Below are 22,846 nucleotides of genomic sequence, written 5' to 3' on the forward strand. Positions count from 1 at the left end.
TATATTTTTTTGGTTCTATGGTCATCTTTGCCATCAGCGGTACCCTTCTGCCAAAGAATAAAACAAAAACACTGAGCCTCACAATATTGGATAAAGAAAATCATTTTTGACATATTTGTCCAGATACCTGTAATTTGTCTGCAATGTCAGGTGTGGACTTTCAACTATGATTTTTTTTTTTTATCCATGAAGAAAATGTTTAAATATTCTCGTAAATATTGCTTTTGTGCCCTTTTTTAGATTATATTAGATTGTACAAACTAAATGTATTCCTACTATATTCCCATTTGTGACAATGTACACAGCAATTGTATAATAATAAAATACAGTAAACATTTGTGAAGATAATTTATTTTCAGTGATGGGGGGGTGAAGAACTCTGGAAAATTCCGTTGTGTTTTCTCAAAGTAGAGTCTGGAGGACTTAGTCATGCATGGCTGTGCTCGACTGTTTATTGTCGCCGCTTGTTTATTGTCATGCAGAATGCATTAAAGGCAGATTTCGCCCTTATTTTAAAATGTGCTGTCGAAGATTAGAGCGCTTGCCAAACGCTGTGGAAACACTTAATTGATTTCCTTTGGACTGTTTACCTCTACTGTAGCCCCCCCAAGAGCCAAGCACGCACTCATGCACACACAAACACACACGTATAGTAAAATCCTGGACCCACTGACGCCAACGCAGGCCTGCCAAGAGCCTCATTAGTATTCACAGCGGTGGCATTTGCCAGCCAGAGCGTTGCCGTGGAGATGCTGCCCACACAAGTGATGATAAATGGCGCTTTCAGATTCTCTGCTTTCCATAGAGCAGAGCCGGGGAGTTGAGGAGACGCTGGCCTGGACCCAACGCCGTCGGTCGCGGCTTTAGCAAGGCCTGGTCCCGATGACGGGCAACTGACGCATGACACCGCGACCTCTGGGCTGCTTGACCGCTGAGAGTGTGCACATGTGAGTGTGTGTGCTTGCTTGCAGGAGAGGGCATGTTGGGCAAGTGTGTGCTTCAACATGTTATTGTTGGCTGATAAAAGGGGCGTCAGCGTCCGTGAGTGTTCTTCCTCTTTTTTGGAATGGAGAATAAATTAATCACAACTTAATTTTGACTGAAAATTAATCTCAGAAATACAGGCACACTATGATTAAAGTAAGCTATGAAAATTATTTCAAGAACTGGTAATTGAAAAGAAACTGTAGTTATTTTTAAATTATATGAAAAGTTAATACAAATAATAATATATATAGAATATAAAATTATAATAATAAAATATAATGTTAGGATTTCCCACAACTAAAGAAAATGTATTATTTATGAAATTTATCATTTTTATGAAACTAAAAACAGTGCCATTAAAATTAAAATGCAAAGTTAAATTCAAATGAATGAATCAAAACAAATTCAAATCAAGTTTTAAAGAGCGCCCCACAAGTGATTGAACAATTTATAGTTTTTTTCCCTAAGACTCTAAATTTGGTCTCAATTAGATTGTGAGTGTGAATTCTTGTTTGTCAATATATTCCCTGTGATTGAGTGGCGACCAGTCTTTCCCACTAAAGAAAGATGACGTCAACATGATGGTGATTAACTGATGACAATAATCTAAACAACTGAGCATTGCATAGTTTTTGTATGTGCTGGTTTCGCTGCAAATCAAAATTACAGTGGATGTTTTACATTTGTGTCAAGTTCTATTTTTATTTTTTACCACCACTGTAAAAACATAACAAATGTATTCTTTGATCCTTACAAGCAAACAGAATCCCGCAGAGAGAAGCCTGCATTTTCACAAACATTTGTAAAAAAAAAAGGATTGAGCTGTTTTTGTGTCTCTTTGCTAATTAACACACAAAGAGAAATAAAAAATAACCTTGTGGGCAAACTAACACAATCTTACTCTGACGAAGATTCTCTCTCTGTTTTCTTCTATTTTTTTATGCTTCAATTCCAAACACAGCCGTGATGAAATTGTAGTAATTCTTTCACAGACCGTAAGCACAATCCTCCTGAGTCAAACACCCCCCCTCTTTTTCAAAGGGTGGCCTGACCCATCCAAAATCAAGCCTGATTAGCCATCTCTAGGACACTAAGAAGCACCTTACTTCAAAAGGAGCAGAGACAATCACGGCTGGGGTGGGGCGCTCGGAGCCCTCAGCCCAGTACTGTGGCGCTATACGGGCTAGACTGAACGCTCTCAGCTTCGAGGCTATTAAAAGATAAATGTATTTCCCTCTTCCATTATTCATGACGCGGCGAGGTGGGAAGGGAGCAGGGAGCCAGAGGCTTAGCACAGCGGTGGATCCCCTCTCGGCCTCGTCAGGGCCAAGGCCCCCGCGGCCCCCTTTGCTCCCACAAGCGGGAGAGGGTGAAGCTGTATTGGGGGACGAGGGAAGGGGGGGGGGGGGGATCTGCAGCAGCTGTGATGAGAGAGAGAGGCAGATAGAAAGATAACACAGCAGCACGCCGAGCCCACACATGCATTAAATGTCGTAATCATGAATACATTTTGAGCGATTGAATCCAATTCAAAGGTTTTGCAGATTCACTACATTTGAAATAAAGAAAATAATTAAGATGAGAAAATGAAAGTATTATTGATAGGACTAATCACAGCATTCCATCATAAATTGTATTTGTGTATACAATTCATCAAATGTTTTGAATGTGTTTTCATTTTGGAGGGAGCACCGGATTGGTGCTTAGTAACCTGATTAACGGGTAAAGGGTTTGGGCAAATATTTTGAAGATATGTTGCACTTGTATGCTGGAGTGATCTTTTGTGCCAGTTATCCCTAATCTGCACTGCAAGAAGATTAGGATGACCCCGGTGTCATACATTTGGAGATGAGACCCAGTTAAGAGAAGACAAACACTCAGGAGAGAACAAGTGTTGAATAAAACCAACAGCTAAGCTTTTCTATCTAGTTATATCTATTTTATTTACGATATAAACTGCCCAATGAGACGATTATTAACTTGGATCATCATATTTTATCAAACGACAAAAAAATCCAAATTTATTTCTAACAATATTTGAACACGCTGTATAATTCGGCGGCACCACAAACTCTCTGAACTTGCTGCAGTTTCAAATGTTCAGTACAATTCAAGATTTCATTGTAAAAGCGACTCATTTGATGTACTTTGTGTGTGTTCGTGAGTCTTTTAAAATGCTAGAAATGGTGCATGTCTAAACATTAAATGGCCATACAAGAGAGTGGAGGGTGGTCTGAACACATCAGTACTCATGACTCCATGCTGTTTGCACACAAGAGGGCACGGGGGTGGGACAGAAGAACATGAGGGGGGGGGGGGCGAAATGGTATGTATGCACACTTAGACAGATGAGTGTGTTGTATCTATCTTGGCTATTCTCGCTTTGCCTCTATGCACATTCTGTCTTGAATTAGACACAAGAAACAAAGGGCTTCATATTTGCGCTTGCATGTCAAGGATTACTTGTTCCATTGAATGTGTTCCTCCATTATCTGCTTATCACTCTCTGTGCTCTTTAATCTCTTTCTTGTCTCCGCTCAATGGCTTCCTCTCACTGTCTCCCAATCACAAACGTAGCCTTTCTCCCCTTCTATTTTTTTAACACTTACCAAACTGAAAAGGCTTGGCCTGCGCTGGGCCACCTGGAAGCACCAGTGGAGCTTTCTCCCAGGCCTGGCTCCCTGCCACTAGCCAGCTGTAGCATTGTGAGTGGCCCGTCTCGGGTAATTCCATGCATTGCAATTGTTGCCGGGCACTGTTTACAGCCGCCTCCTACTCCGCCTGGGTAGCCTCGCCGATTGTCCCGGGGCCTCCCTTGTTTAATACTGTTTTGCAAGTTATTAAGCCCTGGAAGTCCATTAATCACAGTTCACGGGCTGTGTAAGCCCACACAAGGCAGGCAGGGGTGGGGGATGGGGAGGCACACTCGCTCCCCTCAATGGGCTTAGACGGTGGTCCATTCAGATCCCTAACGAGATCATTACCACTAACTAAATACAAACCTGACCCCGCGACCTGCTGGGAAATTACGTAGGAGCTCCCCGGTACACGACATTAATACATCCATCCGAAGCCCACCCTTTTTTCGTGTGCGTGTAAACGCCCACCGCGCCGAGTCCCCAAAGCAAAGTAACCTCATTCGCCCAAACACCCCACTCCCCCCCTCCCTGTCCATTCTCACTTTCTTACCAATGGACAGAAAACTAAACCTGTCATCAAAAGGGGGCTAATCACTGCTGTGATTGTGGTAAACCAAGCCTGACAGACATTTCACTGAGGCCTCAATGGCCAGCCCCCATCCCACCCATCTCTCCTTTTTTTTTCTCTCGCTCCCTCTTTTTAGCAAGCTTCTGTCCAATGAGCAACAAACACCCGAGGCTTTTCAGATTACTTGACACACTGTGTCCATTTTAGGGAGGGAGACCACCTGGTTAGCTCATTTTAATACAAAAGCAGTTGAGACTCCTCTCTCTTTTCCATACTCCTCAAATTCCACCTCTCCAGCCAAGCTACCACCATGAATTCTGTCTAATCCAGTGACCCACACACAACATTCCTGGTTTAACGCTCCTCGGAAGAGGCTGGATTTGGACGGATTACATGCCTCCAGTTCTGCTTGGTGCCACCTATGGCTCAAAGTGGATGGAAGAAGCAACAGTGAAAAAATTTTGTGGAGACCCCACTCTTCAATCTAAGTATATTAAATGGTGGGATATCACCTTAGTGGGGTGGAGCAGGCAAGATGGCTGACATCGAGGGAGTGAGGAATGTGGGGATGATGAGAAGTTGGTTGGGGGGGGTTGTTGTACTGACTTTCACTTTAGCCCTTCAGCTTATGTTAAGATGTTGTCACTTTCACCATCTCAAGTGTTGCCACTTCAGAAGCTGGAGCTTAGCATTCGCAGTGGGCTGGAGGGGGCCAAGAAGGAGGAAGTCTGGGAAGATTTCCATTTGAACAAGCACAACTTTGTCACGCTGTCACCTGATTACCATGGCTCCCCCTATTCAGCACTCCCAAACTTCCTGTTTCCTCTTTACTTCTTTCGTGCCTCCTCTTCACCAGCCTCTCTTCATCTTTCTCAAGACCTCTTTAGAAACGTGTTTCCGATTCGAATCGTGCTACCGGTGTGATCAATTGTTTTTTAAAGCTGTTTTTATTTTGGGTGGGCAGGCGGGCTGTTAATTGTTACATTGCCTTTTTAGGCATCTATAATTACAGATGTGCATATTTTAAATTAGGAGCTATGTATATCCCCCCCACTTTAATCCTTGATAAGATCTCAATTGTTCCATGGGATGGAAGGCTGAATTAAATCTTACTTGAGCTTGACGCTGTCCTCATCTAAAATATAATCACTCATTGACTAACTGAGCTCACTAGCAAAATTTAATAGACTCCTAATGAGTTATGGACCATATCTCTCCAGTGTAGATGCGAAGATTAAGAAAGGGATCAGCGCTAAGAATAAATGAACATCTTTGCATGCAAACGCACATAAACAGAAGTATTTTTTTGAAATGATCCACCCGGGAAAACAAAAGTACACACAAACAGAGAATGCGGCTAGCCACACAGGATGGTGTTAAGAGTGTCAGCCGTACGTTGCATTTATTATTCCTCACCGCTGACAATTGGAAGCTCATGATGATGATCTCCGGCATGGCAAGTGATTTTAACCTGCCTGTTGGACGCCCCCGCATCAAGTCACAGATCAGCAGCCCGGCGTAAACAAAAACACATTCCACATTTAAGAGCACGCTAATTGCAGTCATTCCCATCTGAAGTACCTTCTGCTGCAATTTGCTTGGATCACGATAACTACAATCCCTCTCATGTAAACAAACTCTCACACAGCGCAAAGAAAAAAACAAATTGACGTCAATGCTATCCAAACTCGCTTGGGGGCATCGAAAGTGAAGTAGGCTTTAAATAGTGTCATACATGCTGCACTGTTTAGCCTTGGTGTCATGTTAGGACAAGGGTTGTTAATATGTAGAGACAAATATTCGAGTAGAACGATGATTGATCCAAGTCATAATAATCTATTATTTCTCACATTAAAAGAAAAGTTTGGACATTTTTCAAGCAACAGTGTTGTCTATGATATTGGCAATATGATATTATCACACGTCTCTATGTCACTAACCTTCCCGTTGTTTGCCACACATTAAAATAACCAAACATTATTTAATTAATTAACTAATTAATTATTAATATTTTATATTCATGGCTTGGGTTCCATGGTTTCTGACCATGATAACAAATGTTTACCTCAGTTATTTTGTGACCTGGCAATAGGTTATGTTTCTCAACTGTGGGGAGTTGGCTGAAGAAAAAGAAATTAATACGATAGCGATCCAAAACATAATATCATTTATAATGGAAATGCTATTATATTATATTATATTATATTATATTATATTATATTATATGTATTTTTTTTCCATTTAAACTATTTTCGTCAGGTTATTGGGGCAAGTGATGCCATTTGGATCATCACAGTAAATTTGTTGTACAGACTTGGAGAACGTCTTGGAATTTCAGCACATATGAGTGATTTGATTTTGTTTTTATGGATGTACAATATGTCTGCCTTGTTAGGTTTTCATCTCCACCTGTTCTGGTCAGTCCTGTTCCTTGGATAGACCAATCAGCTCTTTCCAGCAGTTTGTGTCTTCTCCAGGTCATTGTTAATGTCTCATCACGTTGCTTGTATTTAGTTGCCTGTTTTTCTGCAGTCTGTGTCCATTTTTTGATTATGACAATTTATGACAAATTTTTGTTATCTCCTCTGAGTTTCGAAATCTGAACAGATCACCAGTATCCGCGAACAGATTGTGTTCAACTTGTACTTCTTAATCCTTTATGATAATTAGATAAATGAGATGTCACTAGGCATAATTGCACTTAACCAATTAACCATTTCTACTCAACACTCTTTATTCATCACTGTCATAATTGTCCTCAGCCCGAAGGCACGGTATCGGCGGCAACAAATAAAGCTGAGTGTCTTCGCAGCCATCTATGTGAGTGTGTTACACCAGTGGCGGAGGAAATGAAGCAAAAATGATGGAGTGTTTGTTTTCTGACATTTTGTCTCTCTGCAGCCTCATCAGAGCCGAGCCTCGCAAACGTCAAGTGTTAATTTAGGGCTCCTGCCGAGCGTGAGGCTGTCAGGGACGGATGCTTGGAGGAGGGAGGTGAGCTCTTGCAGAAAATGACCCTTCTGCTCTGATTGTCTTCTGGCTTGCAGACTGGCACTAAGGGGAAAAACAAAGGCACAGGCAAAGAGAGGGAGAGGCAGCTGAGTGCTAATGCATCTCACAGCAATTAGAGAAGCTTACCTGACTGCGTGAACACAGCACATGACAACACACACGAATGCTACACTCAGATGTCCCTCTTGTTGAAGTAAATCAAAACACATTCTGCGCGCACTGATAAGAGTCTAACCCAAATGCAGTACACCACAACATTGGTATCATCACTGGTAATAACTTTTAATGTCCATAGTTGGCTGGTAGCGCAACAGGGAAACTCGCACTGTGAAGTCGCTGCAGCAAAACACCAAACAGCTAAAGGACAGGAAGATCGTCAGTCACTCTTTTGACAGGTTTGAAAGTTATACCTAATTTATATTCATGAACATTGTTCTTATCTATTTATCCATATTTGCACTAAGCGGCAATCGCTAAAACTGCAATATTGCTACTCATGGTCGTCTTGTTTAGCCTAGAATCTTGTTTCATTCTGTAAATACATGTCTTACTTCGAAGTCTTCTTGACCACTTGATGGCACTGTAGAGCAAATCAGATTCAGAATCAGCTTTATTGACCAGGTTTGTGCATGCCAAACAGGGAATTTGGCTCCGGTTGATCTCAGCCTCTGTACAACATTTAAGTGACTGACAACATTCAACAAATGAAGCACCACGAAGCTTTGAACCATGAGTAAAACTGTCAGGAAATGAGTGGAGCTGGGCGACCAAATGCAGCTTGGACCAGGGTTTTTTGAAGAACTCAAAAGATAGACTAGAGGCTCGACTAGGGACAAGACTAGAACAGACTGGAGACTAGAAGCGAGAAGACATGAGACGAGAACAATCCGACAAAGAGTGACACGTAGACAGGACTTAAATACAAGACAGTTAACGAGAGGCAGGGGACGGCAATTACACTGATCAGAGCACACCGAAACTATGACATTAAAACAAGAAAACAAACTGTGACAGATCTTGACAAAAACAAGCTGGAGTGCTTCATGAAGCTTCATTTCTGTATCACTAGTCTGAAGTGATTACCAAGGAAAATGATGCATCAGGAGGCATGCAAAGTTGAAAATGGACAATCAATCCAAAAGAGAGTGTTTTTTTTTTTTTATCCTCATATCCAATTATAACAAGTTTCACTCATCAGGCAGTTCTATGTACTACAAGAAGCATGCAATGAAAATTTTGCCTCATCAAGTTTTTCCACACAACCTCTTTCAGACCTATTTTATTTACTTTGCTTTGAAACCGTCAACAGTAAAGGCTCTCAAAATTGTACCACAAGGTTCCAAGCTTCTCTTATCAAAGGCTGGTTTCAAGATTAAATATTGTAAAAATAACACTGTAGTCAAAAGTATTGCTATGAGCAAACGATGTTTTCATATTTGTCCTAGAAGTTTGCATACTAAAAGAGTCCAAAACATCAAATACTTTGTGATGAAGAGCAGCATTTAGAGGCTTGTCATACTGAAAGTTAAGGTTAATTCTGTAATTACCTTGGTGTAAAAGAATGTGTTCTAATTTATCTGGAAATTCCTTTTTTTTTCTTGTTCTTTCACTCCACCATACCTCAATTCAATCACTTGAGTGCTTCTGTCTAGGTTATGCAAATCTGAGATTCACAGAATGAACGCATTTCAATGCCCAGTTCACTTGTGAACTGAGGTGGCACAAAAAAATTCTTCCATTTCAATGAGCCTCTCCTCTGCTGCTATCAAGGCTACCCTTTTTATTTGCTTCTTCTATCACGTTATTCTTTTTTGTACTTGCTTTTAATTTTAGGCTAGCGCACAATGTTTTTCGTGCTTGGCGGATGTATAAAAAAGGGGGAGTGGTTTTGTGGAAAATACTTGATGTATAAGCTCATGGAAATTTTAGGAAGAAATGTAAATGTAAAAATCAACCACATTTACTAAATATGTCTGAAGAAAAGTATTACCCAATAGTTTTTGTTCATGTAAATTAACACAGTACGTCCTCCATTTTCACCAATGAGTCATTTAATTCTTTACACAGAATTAAAAATAGTATAATTTTCAAAGATTATTCAACATTTGTTTTCACATGCTAGTTTTCATTCTCCAAAACGTTGACAATAACAGTCTCTTGAAAGCAGCCCCTCAATATGTATTCTCTTAGACATAAAAATATGAGTTTGTTGAACTTGGCAAGTGCATGAACTTTCTGAGCAAGGTTTGATTGACATCCAGCCTCAGGCCTGAGTATGGCAAAGGCCAGTGTCTCGACATCCAGACGTAGCACTCTTATCCCCAGGAATAAGTCCATGCAGCCAGGCACTCAGCAGGAGGCTAATGGACTAGCTCAGAGGAACCCGGCCCCCACTGAAGCTTGATGTATTGTGCCAATAGTCTTGTCTACATTATGGACCACAAGCCACAATTTCACAGTACAGCGGGGTGACTGGCCCCGAGCCCTGGCCCTGATTGGCCAGTGATGGATGGTGTTGACAGTTACAAGCTGAGTAGCAAGTGGAGTAACACAAAGGTCAAGGTTGAAGCTGCCAGTGTGGTCTGGTAAAGAATGCAAGGTCTCCATGGCAGGGAAATACTGCTTCTATTACCCACTAATTATGCAGGCTGACCACAAAAGCTTTAGTCACAAGAAGCCATGTTTTGTTAACAGACATTGTTGCATCAATTCAATGTTACGTACTGATTTACGCAAGGAAAACATGATCATTTAATAAAATCTCAACAAAAATAGAAGCTGGTTGACCTCCAGTCTATTCAAATATTCTATTCAAAAATTGTGCTTAAAAGGTTTGCTTCAAAATGTCATTGATGTAAAATGTAATTGATTTTGTTCTTTAATCCAAAATGTGAGTGATAGTAAACTAATGCAGGCACACGGTCGCCCCCAAGGTCTAAATTAGAAGTTATTTTTTTACAATATTGGTGTAACCATGGCGACTAATACACAGGTTCCAAAAATGTTTTTGTTTTAAACATTATATAATAGTTTTATACAGAATATTTAGTCCAAATATGTGTAGCTTAGCTTGAAAGTTTGAAAAAAGAAAAATATAAAATCAACCAATTGTAGGTATAATTGATGATGATTAGGACATTTTAATGATCCTCAAAAGAAACTATATGGCCAATTATACACCTGCGTGAAGTTTTTGCCAAATAGCAAAATTATGCTGTTTTACTCTAATTTGAAGGTGATTCTTTTTGTTTACCAGATTTTTGAATGGCAATATAGCACAAAAAATAATTTTGCATTGAGAACTGCAGCTCTTGATTGTTTTGGGGTTTTTTGGGGGGGGGTGGGTCCAATTCCAGGTACCACTTTATTGTAATAAAAGATAATAATGAAATAATGAATGCATATTTGACCTCATACCTATTCTCCGACAACATTCTTTTGTGTATACTGTTAAATAAAACATTTGTTTCCATTCAGAGTCATGCGGTGTGAACAACTTGACGATGAGACATTTCTCTTGTCATTTTCCTCCAGTACTTCAGTGTAATTTCTTTTTTTTTTTTTTCCCCTGCCCTCTATTTTTTTTTCCACCGTCGCCTGCAGTATGTGGCAGTCTGAATTGTGTGTTATTACCCAGCAGGAGACAATATCATTACCACATATTTGCTGTCAAGGGTCTGCAAAGAATGGTGCTGTCTTGGGCCTCAGTGATCTAACAACCTCACACAGGGCTCCAGAATTACCCACTCCTGGCTGGGGGAAGTCAAACACTACCAGTTAGAGAGAGGAGTGAACAAAACAGAGGTAGCCTCTCTCCCCTCTTCAGTCAGTCTCCCTCTCTCAGCAAGGTAAAAGGAGACACACCTCCTCTGCGCAAAACGGAGGATGTTATTCTCTCGCGGCTTGATAGAGATATATGTTTGCTTCAAGTGCTGAGCAATATGAGGTTGCAAGGTGTATGAGTCTTTTTTTTTTTTGTAAGAGGGCAGTTGTGTTCCCCGTGGTGTACCAATAATGTTGGATGCACTGTTCATAATTACCAGTCCTTGGAATGTTTTTTTTTTTCCTGATGAGTTTGGCGCTGGTTGGAGCAATAATATGTCTGCACAAAACATTTCAAGGGGTTTCAAGAATGAAGCTTGCAGATTACGCCTGGAGAAAATAACTTTAGAATGGGACAAACCAGCCCTTTCATGAAGACTGCTATTCTGACTTTGTCACAATATCTTTCTCATGAGACAAATAGAATTGCTATAATTTCCGTTGACAGCGTACAACAAACCGACGAGCGGTTTATGCATACTGAGTGACACAGCCGTCTATTTTCTTTCCGGGAAAACAGGCAATACACACTCTTGCAATTGAACCGCAAATGAGGAGTGAAAAACTGCCTCTCTATCCGCAAGCTATCGAGATAGATATATGATTTTCTTTGCATATCTCATCACACTTAAAGAAGCACGGCGACGTAAACAACGTCAGCGCCATATATGAGCCTATCATTTAAAAATCCAAGCGAATCAAACTGGAAAACAATCAAGAGGGAAGTTGATGAGAGGTTTTACTTCTGCCGCTTTAAAAGTTGTAGACACATCCTTATTTAATGTAAGATGTGGCAGGAAGTACATCCTGGATATGCCGTGGTGGTGAAACAAAGCAAGAGCCCTTGATTTGTCACAATAGGGGCCAGTCCATCAGAGAGACTCATTCATATTCATGAAATAGGATACTAAATTTGAAGAATTTGCCAGGGATACACTTACTTGTGTGCGTGTGTGTGTGTGTGTGTGTGTGTGTGTGTGTGTGTGTGTGTGTGTGTGTGTGTGTGTGTGTGTGTGTGTGTGTGTGTGTGTGTGTATGTATGTATATATATATATATATATATATATATATATATATATATATATATATATATGTGTGTGTGTGTGTGCCCTTTGAAATTTAAATCTGAAAAAACTTGGAATGGTATCAGGTAAGGAAATAGACTATAATGAAAGAGCTTTGATTTTCCTGCTAAAGTAAGCTCATTACAATTTGGAATTTAATTATTGTTCCACCATTTACAAATGTGCTAGTAATATTCCAGATCTTGCATCAGTGAGATGTGTTATCTCACATGATATTAAATTAGAACTCCTTACAAACAAAGAGCACTCAAAGACAGCAGATAGGAGGATATGAAAACGTTTGAAAGTTTTTGCCACTAAATTAACCCGATTCTAATAGAATTTGAGGTAGATAACGTTGAACATTACAACTTTCTTTCTAGGCAATATATAAAACAGAAGAGTTGCAGATTGATTTCCATTTCCTTCTGAGATGCCCTGCCCTATCCTTGCATAATTTCATAATTTCAGATGATGCGATATGGCATTAATAGTTATCTTATCTTGTCACACCCTGCAGTTGTTGGAGAGGATATGATTAGGTGAACAATAGCATGGGTAATGCACTTCATGAAGCCCATCCTGTTTTTTTTTTTTTTTAGACAAAATAAGTGGAGAGGAGCAGAAAGGGCCGCGGGGCAGACATGACAACAGTCAAATGGTGCCATGGTACAATCAGAACGTGACACAGAAACCATTTAGAGTAAAGCACATTTGAAAAAAAACAAAACAACAATGTTATTCCATTCACCCAGGATTAGCCATGTATTGTTATGTAGTGGTTATTTAGGAACAAGAAGACATCCCTGGGCCAACAGTGGAAGCGTGGCTGCAAAGCCCAGCGCTTGGACCAATTGGATGCACCATTAAACCTTTTAAACTCAGCTCCTCCTGCCAGAAACTAAAAACAAACGTGGCTCTTAGGGTATCAATGGGCACCACTTATAGGAAACAATGCCCTGTTGAGGACCTCCAGTTTCCTCATCAACGAACATCAAAGATGAATGAGCTCTGGCTGACAGCGTTGTTTTGGACTCTGAAACCCACAAAGCCCCGTTCAGCATCACCCTGGTCCTTCTACTCCAGGCTGCCCAACAGGTGCCATGTCGCCCCTCAAGACAAGGCGAGGGTTGGGCAAGGGGAGGTCCGGTCCACGACCGATCAAATCCACATTGCTTTCAAATCAAACTTTTTTGTTTCAGCTCTTCCCTCCTCTTTTGGATGGGACATTAAATGAGAGCGAAATCAAGAAGACAAAATACACAGCGACATTAGAGGCAAAGTCAAACAAGCCCATTGACAAAGGTTAAACTAGATTAACACTAACTAAAGCACAGTTTTCCACCTACATTTCACGCTTTATTAAAATTATGTTTTTGTTGGTCTGACCATATATTAGTTGGACACTTCCTGGTTCACAGACGATGATGGACTTAGAGATGGATCAAATTTGGAAACCCATTCATGCTCACATTTACATCGATGTACAGTAATCCCTCGTTTATAGCGGATAATTGGTTCCAAAAACCACCCGCGATAAGTGAAATCCGCGAAGTACGGTCACCGATAAAAAGTACTGGGCAGGCTAATGAGTTAGCGAAAAGATGCTAATTTGCCATCGTGCTAACACGCGAAATCGGACTTGTAAAGGAATGTAAATGAACATTTGGAGCAATACTACATTGTCCTAAAGGTTAGACACATTTTTCCTCAATTTAGAAGTTTTATTTTGACTTTTAAATGGTTTTTTTAATTTGGAAAAAAATCCGCCATGTAGTGAAGCCGCGATAAACGAAACGCGAAGTAGTGAGGGATCACTGTACAACAAAAACTGATAGTGTTTTTGATTATTATTATTTTCTCAAAATCTATTCCCAACAAAGAGAATTTTTTTTTTGCATATGTCCCTTCAGTGATTGGCTTCCACTACTTCATGCGGAGATTAAGGATCCTCCACTTATGGATATAGAAAAGTCTTCAGTCTGGCAGGTGGAGCCAGTGTTGAGCATTTTAATCGAGAGTCGCAAAGATAAGATGCGATGGCAGATCAATATGTGCTCTATGGTGGCAGGCAGCTCCCTGAGAACTTGTCTTTTCTGACTGCGTAATGAGAAGCCTTTACCCCGAGTGCCCCGTGGCTTCATTTCTCCTCACATTGACTATCTGTTGTGACTGTCTCACTGTGACATCTCACACCGGGCCACGTTAAAGCCGAGACACGGCGCCAAACAGGCGCTGAATATCTAAATGGGATCACCTGAGAAATTTGCCATGATAAATCTCTCACGGAATCACCCATTTTGAATATTTGATATCTCATATGTCCTTCGCTTCCTCAGGGTGGCGAGGCGGCTATGATAAGCGATGTTCAGTGTGATTAGATAACTGAAAGCTAAATTCTTTTTTTTATTATTATGAGCAATGCATAGCAATGGTATTTGCACTCTTGACACATCTGTCTGTCTGACTGAAGCAAAATGTGCACATCTAATATTCCAAATACCATTTTTACTTAATTTACTCTCTTTTCCATCATTTCAGTATCGTCAGAGGTGCTGTCAATAGCAACGGATTGTACGGTGATAAACGGAAGTTCTTCAACATGTCTGAGGATCGTCACACTGAAAAGCCAGAAAACCTTGAACTCCATTAATTTCCAGATAAACTGTTCTCAAAGCATGCCGATGTGTATATTGGTATTCCCCTGCAGACATCATAAGTGCATACCACACCGGTTCCATTCAAATGAATTGAAGCAAGCTCGGCTTTTGAATAGATCTCAATTTTGTCATCTTTATTCTCACCCATGTCCTTTTTCTGTAGCAATTTGCATCTTCCTTGACTGACACTCCACCCTTTTATGGTTTGAAAAAAGTTATTCAGTGAAACATATTGAATGAGGAGCCTCAGAACTCAATACGGGCTCACACAATTCATTCATCTTGCAAGAAGTCCTGATGCTAAATTGTCCGATATGTGCCATCGTTTGTGATGCTCGGGTACTAGTCGTATTCAGAAGTGCAGTGTACGCTGGCCCTAAGGCCCAATTTAAGTTTGTGTGTTGTGTAGCTTAAAGCCAGTTGCCTTGATAGCAAACAGCAGTGTGATAAGGTTCCGGTGGAGGCCCAATCGGCGAAAGCTTCTTGTGGGATTGGTGTCACAGAAAGCAAGATGGTAAACATCTCAAGATGGCGCAGCAAAAGGTCCAGATCGCTCTTGGTAATAATGGTTAACAGCAGATCAGCTATCGGCTATAACAGTAAATACTGCTCAAAAATAGTCGTTTCTGTAGAATGCAATATATCTTTATTTATACAGCGCTTTCACAACAGCTGTTGGCGTAACAAAGCGCTTTATTATGTTTGTAAAACAATAAGCAATTTGTTTTCTTCAATATGTAATCGAGGTGCTTCAGGATCATCGATTGTGTGTTTTTTTCAAGATTCAAACTAATAAAATAAAAAAGATAAATAAAAATCCTGAAGGGAAAAAAACTCAGTATGTTGTGCTGCAGGGTAGCTGGCGCTTCGAAAAAGATGACATGACATTGTTACTGAGTTGGAACACAACCAACATTTCCTGCAGTCACTTGAGTGAATGTGACATTATCTGAAATGCTGTAACCACTGTTGATCATTTTGGTGCGCCACAAAGTCAACATTAGTGTTCATGTTTACGCAACATCGAAGGTGTCCAGGCCACCTGAACAATGATGGACATTACTTTCCGTATTACAGGCCAGTGTCCCTTGCTTAGCACACAAGCGTTAGCAATGGCAGCATTACTTCAAATGTAGCTAAATGGTTAAAAGCAGCACCAGCGTGATGCCCTTGAGCAAGGCAGCAGAAAGGCACTATTAATGCAGAAGACACATTTTATGAATATGCATGTCAATAAAGATTGCCTCGGGAAAAAAAAAAGCTTTCATGTACAGGTAAATACTTAGTGTTTCTTAAAATGGCCAATGCATGATACATTTAAAGACAACTGTTTTGTTTTGTTTTGGCACGAGTGCATGTCGCGCGTGCACAGGCGCATGCACATTTGTGAGTGTTTGTATGTCTATGCGTTGTGTGACAGCAGACCTCCCCGAGGAGCACTAGCAATCACTCCATTTGGCATCTGCTGCCGCGCAGCTTATATTGTCATTCCACAGTTTAAAGAAACCTTGAACAGCTTCAAAGATCTTTTCAAAGCCTTAATCCTAATAGGTCGCGGTTTGTTCTGTCACATCAAAAGGAGGGAGAGAGGAGGTAGGAGGAATAATGCATCCGGGCTGGCAGAGATTCTTAAGGGCAGAAGATTGGCAGAGGATTTGCAGGACTGAAATCGGAAATATCGGCCACAGAATGCCTGCTGTAATAGATATGAAATAGGTCTTCTCAACAGCTTGAAAGGCTGACATTTGCAGAAAGTTTGCCATGAGAAGGCCCTTTTATTCCCCTCCATCTATCTGCGTTTGTACTGCCACCTTGTCTATAGTGGAAGTTTGCAAGTGTCACTCTGACAGGTTACAGAAAAGGATTGGACATTTTCAATTCCCCCCGCACACACACTCCTCCTTCCGCCTCCTCCCCCGTTTTTTTTTTTTTTCCCACTGAGAGACCAATTGAGTCAGACGCCATTTAAGAAGACTGCCTTCCACCTGGCACTCAAGTTCAAAATACTTATATTCGGCACTTGTTTCATGAGCCTATTCTAGTTTGAATGAAGTCTGAGCTTTTTATTTTTTCAACAAAAGGTTCTTTCTCATCCATAGCTTTATATTTTGTAAGCCACCATGTGCTGTTGCAATATCGCCTGGAGTATTCCCGATTATTCCTTTGTATCTTTATGAAAATACTGCCAGGAGATTCCAAAATAAATAAAAATAGTACAGTGAAACTTCAGAATTTACATTCTGATCTGTGATTGGTTGAGTTGGAAAAAAAAATGCCTCCATGGGAAATTTTAATTGAATTTGTTCCACGCTCCGACTATCAACATCATAAACTCTTTATTAAGTGTGAAAATCTTGGTTTATAGTAAACTTTACAACCTTTCTAACTGTCATACGGACATCCGTAAACTATATACAATAAAACTATGCTAAAGTAAAACTACTCACCTTTACACAAGAATTGATCCGTAACAGTCCTGTAGGTGTTTGCACTGCCATACTGTCACCTACTGGCATTTTTCGTCATTGCTGGATTTAATAAGGTATTGCTATAATGCAATTAATAAGAAATAATATCTTGTATATTTGCCTGCCCAAAAGATTTTGAACTTTGTGGTTGCTTTGTCAGTATGTCTGGTTTAAATAATTCTACATGCTACGTGGCTAACTGGCGATCCATTAAGCAATAGTCGTGAATATAAAATTTAATTGCATCGATGTGTTTTACGGACTAGCCAGAGTGCTTCCTGTCTTAAAAATTGAGATTACGGTTCTGTGGGATACCTTCACCCTATTCCTGTTTGCCATCATTAGTACTTTTATGTGTTGGCATCACACACAAAAAGAACTAAAATATACTTATGGAGTTGCTCACTGAACTGTCAGCCATGATAATGATTATAATTTTGTTTGAATTTATGACCATTTATTTTCTTTGAGGTTTCCTTGAACGGTAAATCAGTCTGACCATCTTTCAAGCAATCTCTTGACTCTTTTGAACCAAAATGGAATAAAACCTCTACCTAGCTTACTTTTTACAGTTTTACAAAGTGCTTTAAAAACAACAGATAGTTTCGATAGTGTGTATCAAAAATCATCGCAAGTCATAATGAGATAAGAAAAAACATTTGTTTTGACCTGAGTGTGAAATGTGCCTGCGACTCAGCCGATAAAGTTGAAATCAAGTCTGCCGAAGCATATAGTAGGTGTGAGACGTGCTAGACCATAAGTGTCACTTGTGTGTTTACTCCTCACCTCTCTGACACTTTATCAGCTCTGAAGGTGTCTCTCGTGCATTTCGCCCTATCGACCCGTCGGACAAAGAGATCTGCTCTGTGTTTTAACAGCGCACAAGTGTCCAGCTAATTAGGTGCTCATGGGAAACTGAGCATTGATTTTCTGTCTGCGCCTCAGAAAGAAAGAAGGCTGTTTGTCTTTTTCTAATGATGCACAGCGTGCCATTGATAACAACGATAAAAAGGCCAGAGGTGTAACATAAGTAAACCTGAATGCACTATACCCGTGGGAACCCATACTTAATGACGCCATTTAATTCTATTGGCTTTTCAGGAAATATATAGGTTGTTGCCGGTCCAGTGAGGTAAACAAAGTTTGTTGGGAAGGGAACGACATTGTGTTGACTGAGAAAAACATTTCTTTCCAGAGAGGTAAAGGCATGAAATCCCTCTTGTGCTTGTTATTTCACAGTGGTGGAGCTTTCGTCCAGACCATAAATAACACACAAGAAATACAAACATGTCAATGCTACCATATACACACAGTTTATACAGTACGAGAGTGAATTTTGCCAGACAACTTATTAATGACCTCAGTATACTCCGCAAGAATATAAATCACATTTTGCAAGTTATGTGTGTAGTATTAGCATTACATTTCAGCGACAGCATTTTTCTAGAATATAAACTAGCCAAAGATGGCATCTACCTCCCATAAATTCTGTGTGAGGTGGAAAACTTGGATTTGCTGGGCAGGCAGAGAATAAATAATGGTTTCAGTATCATGTTGGACAGTGTAGCCGCCACCTGCTGATCCAAGCACACAGGTAGTGCCAACAGGGTCACACACGGCCATTCAATCTGCCAGCAAACTAATCAGTGAAAAGGATGAACTCCAAGCTTATCGGAGGGGGTCACAGATGTAGGTGGAGGAGAGCAGGGCTGGGTTTTTTTTTTTTTTTTTTTCACACACTACGGTGAGACTGGCCCTCAAACGGGAGAATCCACAAATCTCAATGTATGAGGTTGGGAGAGCACCAACCTTGAGGGGGTGAAGGAAGCTCGCTGTGTGCCACCCACACAGGGACTGAACTTGTGACAGTCGGATGTTAACACCCTCGGCTTAACTATGATATCATGATTTCTTGCTTCGGAATGGTTATCTGACATCTGAAGTATCCGCGATGGAGAAATGTGTGTTTTAATCCAGAATATTGCTAGATCGGGTCATGTTTGCCATGATGTCAAAGGCTCGATTAACAGAATTATGTGACAACTTGAATCCTTACTCTGAGTCTTTCCATTGTGTCCGAAGCATTCCCCAACAATCGATTTATTCGTTTAATAGATAGTTTTGGCTTTGAAATGCAAGGCCGCCCACCGAGTATACCGTTTGGCTTCAAATTCAAGAATGTCTCAGTACGGAGACACGCCGTTGAACAGAGGCATTATTTCAGCCCCTTAACTGATCACCGCTGGAAACCAGTCGGTATCAGCTTTTAAAGGCACACTGGCTGTAATTCAGGAGGCGATTTCACATCTTAACAGAATCCAATTAAAACGCACAGGCTTTTCAATTAAACGTCCCCTGGCTCGTCGCTACAGTGTCGCATCGCCAGTGAAATTGGAATCAGATTAGGGAGAGAACCTGAAGAACTATTTTTCAGCTTAATATGGATCACACATTCCAAATGGAAACCCCTGTCATGCATACTGCAGAGGAAATATCGCCTTTCTTTGCCAGAAAGCGTCATTTAATTCTCCGGGCCTTATTAATTTCACAGTAGATTACCTGGAAGATACAAAATGCTGTCAGCAAAAGAGTTTTAATTAAGTATAGCATATTTTGCAGTGAGTACCTTATGTGAAACAGTTGCCTTATAATGCTCTTGCTTTAATTACTTCAGAGTGCCCCCTCATTAACCTCTATGGAAATATGCCTCAATCCACTCAGTGCATCATGAGCATGAGACTTAGCAATTAATGTATATACGACATAATACACTATACATTTAATACACAGCTTCACTTTCATAATTAGTCATTTGACTGAATTATTGTATATAATAGTAGTCTTATTTAGACATTTGTTTAAGTTCGGACAGAATGTTCTGAATAAAACAATAAAGATAAATGTAATGCTGCCGTCGTTTTAGCTGAGGGCAATATGATGACCCCTGGTGGCAAATGAGATAAGTAGCTCTTGTAAAATCAAAAGTGACGCAACAGTATTTAAAATATTTCTCTGATATTAAAATAGTTGCCACTAAGGCTTGGTATTTTATGATATTTCAAACGTTTCACTTTATCACAGAGCATGTGAGCTATAAACCAAATTTACTTTTACGCTTTAAAAATCCAAAATTATTAACTCCAATTAATGTCATTGTCGCTGACCGTCTGCGTGTGTGTGTGTGCGTGTTTGTTTAACATAAAACCAACGATGTGTAACCATTTGAAAAGAAAATATTAATGTTATGCCTCTCATAAAGATACGTGTTTTGCGTGTCACGGCAGATCCCTGAAAATCCAGATACCTACATTTTAGGCGTTTTATGCATCTAAGTATATTATGGATGCTAAAATATAATTAAAGAATCTTTATCAAAGTCATCATGAAATTTCTTCGATCTTGTGCCTTTTTTCGGTGGTCTTTTAAAATGTGGAATTTCCCTTTAACACGGCCATTCTGCTCATTTTGTTATTGTTGTTCCTTTTTTGTTTTTGTTTCGTTTTTTTCTTTTTTAAATAATCCAATGAAGTTGCAAGATTCCTTTTTTTAAAACATGGATGGGTAAAATATGGCACAATCCACCCCCAACTGCTTTAATGTGGTTAAACTGGATACATTAGCTTTTAATGGCACTTAATTGTAGAAAAGGGAAATCCATAACCACATAAGGAGAAAAGTCAAGTATTTCCAAGCTCTTTGTAGGAACAATTTAGAGGCGACAAGTGCTTTTCAAACCTTGGATTATAGACAGCCTGACCATTGAGAAGAGCAGTCTGTATTTGTGATGCTGCAGTGCCACCCTTTGGTCACAAGATTTTTAAAACACCACCAACTCCTAGATTTGCGTGGGTAGTTAGAACAAGGCACATGACACCATTCAGTTTTTTCGTAAATGATCTCAGAGAGATTCTCTCTTACTAGACTAAACTGAGATTTGTAAAAACCTATGCCAGTGAATTGTCTGAACACCAAATTTTCATAATCACATGACCTGACCTTGCAGGTGCATGAAGACAACAGATGAGTATTGCTTCTCACTGTTGTTGTTGAAAGATTATCAATGGTCCATGTTATCTCAGATAATAAGCAATAAGACGCCCTTGAACAACAGGGCAGGTTTGCCAAGACTAAGCGATGATTATGGCAGTGATTACTCCTTCCTCAAAATGGCCCACTTCAGATAATGAGTGTCATAGCAAAGTGTGGGCCAAAAGCAGATTTCACTCTTTTTTTTTTTTAGTCCTTAGCTTCAGCTGTCATTCCCTCTTTCATTTTCTTTGAGCAATCTTGAAAAAGAGACACAATCACTTCAACACGAAGTCTCATCACGAAGGGCGACGAGACTCGGTACAGGTCGGAAGTTGACCTTCTGACCACGTGGTGCAGGGACAACAACCTCCTGCTGAACGTCAGTAAGACCAAGGAAATCATTGTGGACTTCCGGAAGGGTCACACGACACACCTGCCGCTGATCATCGACGGTGCTGTGGTGGAGAGGGTGAGCTGCACCAAGTTCCTGGGGGTGCACATCAGTGAGGACCTCTCCTGGTCCGCGAACACCTCGTCACTGGCAAAGAAAGCTCAGCGCCGCCTGTATTTCCTGCGGAAGCTCAGGCGTGCATGTGCTCCTCAGGCAGTCCTGTCTACATTCTACCGTGGCACCATTGAGAGCGTCCTCACCAGTTGCATCGCTGTCTGGGGTGGTAACTGCACTGAACAGAACTTGAAGGCCCTGCAGCGCATAGTGAATACGGCTGGTAAGATTATTGGTGCTTCGCTTCCCTCCCTGAAGGACATTTACACCTCCCACCTCGCCCGCAAGGCAACCTCGATTGCCAGAGATGTGAGTCACCCGGCTCACTCCTTGTTTGACCTTCTGCCCTCTGGGAAGAGGTACAGGAGCCTGCGCTCCCGCACCACCAGACTCGCCAACAGCTTCTTTCTCCAGGCTGTTAGGGCCCTGAACTCGCTACCCCCTTCTGCGTAGCGTGCGGCACTGTTGCGCTAATTTCGGGAATGTCTGCTGTACGCGTTTTTACGCTCCTCTTAATTAATTATTTATTTATTTATTGTTGTGTTATTTATTCATTATTTATTCAGCACGCTTTTGTTATACTTGTTTACTGTTTGTCTGTTGTGAGCCATGTCTTGTCACCGTGGGATAGGGGGGAACGAAATTTCGGTTTCTTTGTGTGTCTTTGGCATGTGGAGAAATTGACAATAAAGCTGACTTTGACTTTGACTTTGACAAATATTGTCACTGATCAATATTTTCCAGTGCACACTTGAATAAATCACTTGTTGCTTTCTCTCACAAGCAAAATTTACAGCCGCATGAGACTTCACCTCCAGTTTGACTATTGCATTCACTGAGACTATTTTAAGTAATTTATTCTTTAGGTTTTTTAACATCGTGGGCTCTGCAGTCGTTTGGTTTTCCGTTTCACGTGACCTGAGCGCCCTCTATTGGTGACTCAAGTGATGCCTAAATTTGAGCATAAGTGATGATAAAAATAAAGGAATAATGTATCAATCCTGCAATAGTTATAGGACATTTAATTCTTGTATCTGTAAATAGGTCAATGTTATATGTATCAGTGTTATTGCTCAACCTATCAGTGTGGTT

The sequence above is a fragment of the Syngnathus floridae genome, chromosome 16, assembly GCF_059516105.1.
Source record: "Syngnathus floridae isolate MCC-2025c chromosome 16, RoL_Sflo_1.0, whole genome shotgun sequence".
NCBI lineage: Eukaryota > Metazoa > Chordata > Actinopteri > Syngnathiformes > Syngnathidae > Syngnathus > Syngnathus floridae.